Source organism: Sorex araneus, chromosome 8 (genome assembly GCF_027595985.1).
Source record: "Sorex araneus isolate mSorAra2 chromosome 8, mSorAra2.pri, whole genome shotgun sequence".
NCBI lineage: Eukaryota > Metazoa > Chordata > Mammalia > Eulipotyphla > Soricidae > Sorex > Sorex araneus.
This window is the reverse complement of record NC_073309.1, coordinates 47,310,912-47,321,211: the sequence shown is the minus strand read 5'-3', so window position 1 is coordinate 47,321,211 and position 10,300 is coordinate 47,310,912.

Genomic DNA, 10,300 nt, shown 5'->3' with positions numbered 1-10,300 from the left:
TCTTATGTGCTAATATGTGTGTGTGTGTTTGTATGTGTGCTGTTATCAAGATTGGTTGTCTTCTCCTTACATCCTATCAAATGTGGTGTGCCAATGTTGGTACATCAGTGGCATCATAACACAGCATCTCACACAGCTCATACAGCTTGGTCCCTAGGGCTCTGGAGGGATGATAATGAGCCTTTCTAGGGAATATGCAGCATGTGCACCACTCAGGCCCACAGATGTTCTCTCCCTGCAGACCCCAGGAACGGACACACCCAGTGGATTCTCCCAACCATGGGCTGAAGAAGCAGAGTGAGAAGCAAAGGCACAGGAACATCTATTTCCCTCACAGAATGTCTTCTCCTCAGTCACTCCCACAACTTTGTCTCCCTGTATTTAGAGCCCATGGGTTTGTGAAAACTCTCTGGCTTCCTTGAACCTTTTTATAGAAAGATTCCTATGCCTCAGGAGTTGAGGTTCTGGATTTCCTGTTCTCAGGCAATCCAGAAAGCAAACACTGCTCTCCTATCTGAGAAAGACAAAGAAGGACTAGGTGAAAAACCAAATCCATTTTCTTTTCATTGATTTTACACCAGTGGGTATCAAACCAGCAGAACCCACATGCAAATGGTCCACTCTAGCTCTGAAACCATCTCTCCAGCCCATCAATTTTATTTTTAAAACATTTTTTTACATTTTTAGAGCACTCACCTGGTGTGCTCAGGGCTTACTCCTGGCTCTGCATTCAGGAATCTCTCCTGATGGGGCTAGGATACAACATGTGGTGTCTGGGATTGATCTTGCATCAACTTCATGCAAGGCAATTGTCTTATCTGTTGTATAATCTCACTGGCCCATAGTCAATTTCAAGTGGTATACACTATACACACACACACACACACACACGTATATATATTAGTTGGGGGGAAACACCCAGCAATGCTCAAGGGTAACTCCTGCCTCTGCACTCAGGAACTATACCTGGCAGGGCTCAGGGACAGTATGGGCTGCTCGAGATTGAACTTGGGTTGGCAATGTGCAAGGAAAAGTGCCCTATCTTCTGTACTATTGCTCCTACCCATTCAGTGGTATGTGCTCTCATATACTAAAGGCTCTCATGTAAAGCTCTCATATAATCAAAGTAAAAAGAGAACAAGACCCAAGAGAATGAAATTTTCTTACAGAGTAGGAGACTAACACCCAAGAATAGTACAAATAAGTATCAGGAGGTTGGCTCCATGGCTTGGAAGCTGGCCTCACATGCTGGGGGGAAAGGTAATTCAGATAGACAAGGGAACATCAAATGAGCTCTGGTTGGAGGACCCCCCAGAAAGGGAGATGCGTGCTGAAAGTAGACTATAGATTGAACACGATGGCCACTCAATACCCCTATTACAGACCACAACACCCAAAAGGAGAGAGAGAGAACAAAAGGGAATGCCCTGCCACAGAGGCGGGGGGATGGGATTGGGGGATGGGAGGGATACTGGGTTCACTGGTGGTGGAGAATGGACACTGGTAGAGAGAGGGTGCTCGAACATTGTATGAGGGAAACACAAGTACGAAAATGTGTAAATCTGTTACTGTACCCTCATGGTGACTCACTAATTTAAAAAATTTTTAAAAAATATAAGGAAAGAATCATACACGTGAGGCCAGTTCAACAGTTTAAATCTTCTTACTAAAACTGTCCTTCCTCTGACAATATTCAAAATAAAAACAAATACCTATATCAATATAAAAATTAATATTCATAGGTAGTTTGGAAAGTAGAAACTAATATTTATGTAACATTCTTACTAGGCACTGTTCTAAGGTCATAGATATGCATATACATATATCTCATTCCTTTGCAAAGAATTCTTCAGCAATTACACTGTAATTTTCATTTTCTATAATGTAGGAGCACTGCTATTTATTCAGCCACTGATTAAGCTGATTAAACTGGGCACGAACTCCAAATTACTTTTTTATTTATTTTTATTTTTATTTTTTTTTGCTTTTTGGGTCACACCCAGCGATGCTCAGGGGTTACTCCTGGCTTTGCACTCAGGAATTACTCCTGGCGGTGCTCAGGGGACCATTTGGGATGCCGGGGATCGAACCCGGGTAGGCCGCGTGCAAGGCAAACGCCCTACCCGTCCAAATTACTTTTTTAAAAATATATTTTTTAATTTTTGAGCAGTGAAGAATTTATGCTGATGGGCACCGCAAGCCAGAGAATGCTCCGGACCCCAGACCAGGCCGACAACACCGGGGTGCCAGATGGAGAAGGTGCCATCTCCCCGCCTTCTCCAGATGGAGCCCCGGTGACACTGAGCTTCTACTAACATGGCTCCAGTATGTGGGACTGGGACAATTTCTGTAAACCTATGCGGCTGTGTGATCTTTCCAGATATGCAAAAAGCCGCCCAGGAATGGCTCTACCACCCCTGAGCGCCCACTACTCCAGAGGCACAGTATCTTGGAATGCAGTGGCTCTGGCAGATATACTCCTTGACTGTGAACTAAGCTACATCCCTACACAGTCCCGGGAGGGGAAGGGTTTTTGTCCCTCGGCCTTTTCCCATTTGTGGCAGCATGGTGACTGCCATCTTTCAGAGCCAATTGTAGGAGCCTGCAGTGATGAGACACGTTGGGAATCTTGCGATGGGGGCGGGGGGGGGCAGAACCAGCCCTGCTCCCTGTACAAATGAGACCCTAAATGACTGCCCATGAACAGCTCCTCCAACCTTGAGCCGCCATGATCCCAGAGACACACAAAGCAATCTCGGAATGCAGCAGCAGCTGGCAGAAATACTTCTGGACTTAATTTCTAAAATAGCAGAATCCCAAAACTGGGCGGCCGCTTTCGCCACCATGCAACATCATATGCAAAGAGCAATAGAAAACATATGATCTAATGATGCCATTTCGACATGTCTGATTGTTGGAGGACAAACTCCAAATAATAATAGTGGGTTTTTTGTCGAAAATTGAATGTAATCAAAGTAAAGAGAGAGTAAAGTGAAAATCATTTGTCACACAGGGAGTGGGGGAGTGGAAGGGGGAGTATGCTGGGGTTCTTGGTGATGGAACATGTGCACTGGTGAAAGGATGGGTGTTTGATCACTGTATGACTGAGACTTGATCCTGAAAGCCTTGTAACTGTTCTCACGGTGATTCAGTAAAATAAAAAAAATTTAAAATTAAAAAAAATATTTTAATTTTATAAATTAGTCACAGTGTTTGATTAAATGAATATATTTCATATTGTCTGTTATGAAGAACTGCTGAACATCCTTACAAAAAAGTGTTCATATGGAAAACAATATGAAGATTGTTCTATTTTTTCAGGAGCCATTAAGACAATTTATAGAATATCACTAACATGTTGTTAAAGTTTGGGTGATATGAGCTTTGGTATATATATCTGAAAATATGCATATATGCATATATATTTCCCTCTATGATTTTTTGCCTACTATCTGAACCCCGTCAAATGTGGTGTTGTAGTTATGAGGAATTGGTAGGGAGTGTTTTATGATGTGGCTTACGTGGCTTCACGGTCCAGGACTATGTTTTCTCATATGTGTAATTTTCATTTTCTAGACAATGAACTTATTACAAAAGTAATAAGTAAAACATTACTTAACTTACCTTGATAAAAAGGGCAGATCTGGGACTGAGTCCAAGAATGCAATTCTAGAGCTAGTGCTCTGATCTTTTCATTTAAATTTTTGCTTAGTTATGGACCATGCCCAGCAGTTTTTCTGGGATTCCTCCAGTCTCTCTGCTAAAGGGTCACTCTGTGCTTAAGGGTGCAGGGATCACACCCGGGTCAGCCACATGCTAAGCAAGTGCCTTAACCCCTATACTATTAATTGTCATGATCCATGATATTCCTACACATCAGAGCCTTTTGTTGCATTAGCAATACTGTTTGCAGATAAAACACAAAAGGTTTACACTTATTCACAATAGATGCCCCCCAAATCCTGCATATTAATTTAGTAAGATATCGAAAGATACAAGAAAAAACCTTCAAAATCCCACTGAGAAATAAAAGATAGAAATGAGGGGATGGAGAGACACCACAGAAGGGAGGGCATTTGCCTTGCATGAGGCCAAACCCTGCTCAATTCCCAGAATCTCATATTGTTCCCCGCAACAGCCAGGAGTATCTCCTGAGTGCATGAGCCAGGAGGAACTACTGAGTGCATGAGCCAGGAGTAACCCCTGTGCATAGCCAGGTATGACCCAAATGAAAAAAAAAAAGACAGAATTGACATGTGGCTTGGCTTTACTGTGCAGATGTTAAATTTTCAGATTGATTTTCAGATTCAAATCAAATCTGATGCACTCAGGGCTGGAGAGACAGCAGGTCAGGCACTTGCCATGTATGTAGCTGATGCCAAGTTTAACCCCCTGCAACCTGTATGATCCCCTGTGCTGTGAGAAGTGATCCCTGAGAGCAGAGCCAGGACAAAGCCCTGAGCACCACCCGGTGTGCTCCCAGAACACAGACAAAAAATTTCCCTGGAAACTAACAAGTAGTGAACACTGGTAAGTCACAGATCAAATACACTTATGGAATATAGTGTCTGACTGCGAGAAGAAAGGTGATCAGGGAGGGTGTGGGGAGTGACTGGATTTTTTGCCAGTTTACAAGGGGAGCTGGGGAAGCCTGATAAGGAGGTACCAGCCTTCAATAATCCGGACTCCACCTTGAAAGTCCTCGGAGGGCGAGTCTGACAGGAGGGGGAGTCTGACAGGGAGCAGACCCAGAGATTGCTAAGGACACAACTGGAAACCTGCGGGTGAGGATGAGCCAAGTGACATGGCCAGGGGGCAGCCAGGCCAATTTGGGTTTTTTTTTCAATAAAAATTTTATTTTATTAAATCACCTTGTGGAAGATTACAATGCTTTCAGGCTTAGGTCTCAGTTATACAATGCTGAAACAACCATCCCTTCACCAGTGCTCATATACCACCACCAAAAAAAAAACCCACACAATACACCTCCCATCCCGCCCCCCCACCCCCTACCTTGTAACTGATAAGTTTCATTTTACATTCTGTTTACTTTGGTTACAATCAATAATTCAACACAAACCTCACTATTGTTGTTAGGAGTACCCCACTAGATTCAGACCTACTGTGAAGACAAATAAGGTCTACTTATTTGTTATTGCTACTGCGGCCGCGCGGTTTTGAATTTCTGTACTTTGACACAAAGTCCAGGGAGATTTCTTCCAGATATTGGATCATTGCAGGCTTGAAAACCCAATCTGTGGTTGTCTTAATATGGCGGACACCGCGCCCTTCATCCCCGGAGAGAAAGAGGCGAGAGAGAGAGAGAGAAATACCTTTCCCCTCCTGTGCGGGCACGGGGTCGAGGCTTAGTTCTCAGGCTGGAGACATTCTGCGAGGAGTTGCCCATGCCGAAAGAGGTTTTGCTGGGTCTGGATTCACGCTTGTGCAGCTGCGGAGAGCCCAATTTGGGTTTTATTTGGGGTGAGGGGTTACAACGGTGATCCTGGCTCTGCACTCAGGAATAACTCCTGGCGTACCCAGGAAACCCTACAGGATGCTGGGGATCGAACCCTAGTAGCTGTACCATTTCTCTGGTCCCAGTGCATATATATATTTTTGTCAGTGAATCTTTATATTTGTATTTTTTTATAATGTAGGAATACTGCTGGACTGGAGCGATAGCACAGCGGGTAGGGCATTTGCCTTGCATGCGGCCGAACCCGGTTCAATTCCTCCGTCCCTCTCAGAGAATCCAGCAAGTTACTGAAAAAAATGCAGTGAAAGAGAGAGAGAGGAAAAGTGTGTGCCATAGAGTCAGGCTGGGGAGGAGGTGAGGTAGGGGAACCTGGAGACATTATTGATGGGAAACATGCACTGGTGAGGGGATGGGTGTTGGAACATTGTATGACTGAAAGCCAATAATGAACACCTTTCTAATTGTATTCTCACAGTGATTTTTTAAAAAGGGGTCCCTAGCTTCTCTGCTGAGATGTAACCCTGGCAGCTGCATGTGTGTGGCCTCTCCGCTGCTGAACGAGCATGATTCCAGAGGCCATCTAAACTACTTTTGGTACCAGCAGCTTCTTGCAGAAATGTCTCTAGACTGGGAACTAAGCTGTGGCTCCATGCAACTCCAGGAGGGGAAAGGTTTTTCTCTCTCCCTGTTTCCTTGCCGGCGGGGCATGGCGTGGCAACCGCCATCTTATGAGGACCACTAATGAGAGGTACGAGCTTGCAATGATACAATTTCTGGCAGGAATTTCCCTGGACTTAATTACTAAAATACTAAAATACAGAAATCCAAGACCTCATATCTCTTCATTCTCAGCAATGGAAAAGAAATTATCAAATGCTTCCTTTTCAGCAGGCCTGATTCTGGAGGGGAAACTCCAAACAATAATAGTGAGTTTTTTGTTGAAATATTGAATGTAACCAAAGTAAAGAGGAAGTAAAGTGAAATTTATCAGCTACACAGGCCGGGGGTGGGGGAAGATAGAAGGGGTGGGAGGTACACTGTTTTTTTTTTTTGGGGTAGTGGAATATGTGCACTGGCGAAGGGATGGTTGTTCAAGCATTGTATAACTGAGACTTAAGCCTGAAAGCTTTGTAACTTTCCACATGATGATTCAATTAGAAAAAAGAAAAAAAGGAAAAAAAGGGTCCCTAGAAAGAAGAGATAATATGGGGAAGGCACTTACTTTGCATACAACTAACCCTGGTTCCATGCCCAGCACCCCATCTAAGCACTACAGAAATCATTCCTTAGCATTGCTAGGTGTGGTCCAAGCCCTGCCACTGACCCCCAAAAAACAAAAAGAAAAATAAGGGCTTTGGAAGACAACAGAACTGGAGAATTAGTCTACAGAACAAGTGGGGGGACGGTGGATGAGGGGTCTTTGGGGCGTTGGTGGAGGGAAGCAGGCACCTGGCGGTGGGTTTGGTGCTAGAACGGTGAGTGCATGAATGGCCATTAAATGATGTGTGCAGGAAACGGTCATGAAATAGTGTGTGGATGAAAAGGTCACTATCATTATTTGTGCTCGGGACTGACTCCTGGCTCTGCGCTCAAGAGTCACTCCTGGCGGTGCTTGAGGGACTATCTGGGATGCCACGGATTGAGTCCAGGTCAGCTATGTGTGAGGCAAGTATCGTGGCAGATGTGTAAGTGCCCTACCCACCTTCCTATTGCTTGGGCTCCTCATTAACAGTACTATAAAACACAGTACTGCAATAAAAATTTTTTGAAAAGGTGTGGGAGGGCAGGGACTGGGAGGGAGCTGTAACCAAAGAGAAACCAAAGCAGAACATGAGCTTTGCCTTGACATGGTTCCAACTCCTGATTCCAGGTTCCTCCTTGGACACTGTGGGCTGGCAAGTGATGTGGCCTCATGTGCCCCGCACTTCTGCCAGGGTCCCTCCCATGTGTCAATGATGGACAAAGGAGGCACACCTGGGGTCTCCCCAACAGGCAGCGGCACCAGAGGACTCCAGATACAAAAGTTCCACTCTAGCCCTGAAATCATCTCTCCACACCATCAATTTTATTTAAAAATTTTGTTTTGTTTCTAATTTTGGAGGTGCACCTGGTGGTGCTCAGGGCTTACTCCTGGCTCTGCACTCAGGGATCACTCCTGGCAGGACTGGGAAACCATGTGTGGTGTTGGGATTGAGCATGGGTCAACTGCATCCAAGGCAAGTGCCTTATCTGCTATATCATCTCACTGACCCCTAGCCAATTATAAGTGCTGTGTACTACACACACATGCACACACACACACATACATGTATATAACTATCACTATCATCCTATTGATCCTCGATTTGCTCGAGCAGGCCCAGTAACGTCTCCATTTGTCCTAGACCTGAGATTTTAGCAGCCTCTCTTTACTCATCCTTCCAAACGGTGCCGCATTGGAGGTTCTTTCAGGATCAGGGGAATGAGACACATCATTGTTGCTGTATTTGGCATATGAATACACCATGGGGAGCTTGCCAGCCTCTCCTGCGTGAGCAGTAAAACTCTCGGTAGCTTGCCAGGTTCTCCAAGAGGGAGAACTAGGCTGTAAGATGTCTTCTGGGAGCTTGGTTTTATAGTCTCTGGATGTTGGCCGTTGATGGGATTACACAGGCTAGAGGCAGTTTCTGGGTGTGACTGCCTAGCTACTGAAAGCGGGGGATCTGGGTGGAAGAGGCCTGGTTCCGATCTGAACAAGGTTGGAGATCTCAGCCCCGTGTCCCGCGCACCTGGGTTCCACTGTCAGTCCCTTCATGTGTGAGGCTCGTCCGAATGTGTGGAGAGGGGTCTTAAGCATGGCTATGGCTGGGTTCCAGAGGTCTTCGGCTGCTGGGATCTGCTCAGGGCAGGAAGGGAAACTCAACCCACCCCCTCCAAGTGGCCCCAGTGAAGACAGCCAGTCACGGGGGCAAGAGACGAATATATATTAATTTGAGGCCACACACAGCAATGCTAAGGGGTAGCTCATGACTCTGCACTCAGGAATTGCACCTGGCAGTTACACCTGGCAGGGCTCAAGGGACAATATGGGATGCTCGAGATTGAACCTGGGTTGGCCCCATGCAAGGAAAGTGCCCTACCTGCTGTACTATCGCTTCTGCCCATTAAATGATTTATACTCTCATATGATAAATGCTCTATTATAATGCTCTCATATGATAAAAGTAAAAAGAGAACAAGACCCAAGATAATAAGTTTTTTTTAATTAGCATCACAGGTAGTTTGGAAAGTAGAAAGTAATATTTATGTAACATTCTTAGTAGGCACTGTTCTAAGGTCATAGATATGCATATCTACATATCTCATTCCATTCTCAAAGCAATTCTTCAGATATCACACTGTTATTTTCATTTTCTAGACGATGAAATGGAAACCCTAAAATATTATATAACTTACCTAGATTAATAGAGCAGAGCTGGGACTGAGTCAAAGAATCCAATTCTAGAGATGGTGTTCTGATCTTTCGATTTTTAATTTTGCTTAGTTATGGACCACGCTCAGCAGTTTATCTGTGCTGTCTCAGTTCTCTCTGCTCTAGGGTCACTTTGTGCTTAGGGTTGCAGGAATTACATCTGGTTCAGCCACATGCCAGGCAAGCACTTTAACCCCTCTACTATTTTTTTTGAAATTTTTAATTAATCAACTTCAGGTACAGTTGCAGACTTACAAACTTTCGTGCTTACGGGACCCGCTGGGGATGGAAGATACGCGCTGAAAGTAGACTATAGATTGAACACGATGGCCACTCAATACCTCTATTGCAAAACACAACACCCAAAAGGAGAGAGAGAGAGAACAAAAGGGAATGCCCTGCTACAGAGGTGGGGTGGGGTGAGGGGGATGGGATGGGGTGTATGGGAGGGATACTGGGATCATCAGTGGTGCAGAATGGGCACTGGTGGAGGGATGGATAGTCGAGCATTGTATGACTGAAACACAAGTACGAAAAGTTGAAAGAAGATGGGAGGCATCACCTTCCCCAACCTCAAGCTCTCCTACAAAGCAGCAATAATTAAAACAGCATGGTACTGGAACAAATGCAGAATCACAGACCAATGGAACATGGTTGAATGTACTTGCACACACCCTCAAATATATGATCATCTAATCTTTGATGAGGGAGCAAGAAATGTGAAGTGTAGTAAGAAAAAGCTATTTAACAAATGGTGCTGGCAAAACTGTACAGCTAAAAAATGCAGACCTCTACCTAACGCCATGCACAAAAGTCAGATCAAAATGAATTGAAGACCTCAACATCAGACCAGAATCCATAAGGTACATTGAAGAAAAGGTCGGCGAAACCCTCCACAACATTTCTTTTCCTGGTTAAATTAAAAAAAATATTGAATCACTGTGAGATAGTTACAAGCTTTCATGTTTGGGTTACAATCACGCAATGATCAAACATCCATCCCTCCACCAGTGCACATTCCCCACCACCATTATTCCCGGCATACCCCTCCTTTCCCACCCTCCCCCTGCCTCCATGGCAGACAATATTCCCCATACTCTCTCTCTACTTTGGGGAATTATGGCTTGCAACACAGACACTGAGAGGTCATCATGTTTGGTTCATTATCTACTTTCAGCACACATCTCCCATCCCGACTGATTCCTCCAGCCATCATTTTCTTAGTGGTCCCTTCCCTATTCCATCTACCTTTTCCCCTCCAAGTAACGTCCATACAGTTTTTCAAAAGGGCTGAACCAGTAGGCATTCCCACCAGCAGTGAAGGAGAATCCCTTTCTCCCCACATCCATGCCAACACCGGTTGCTTTTGTTTT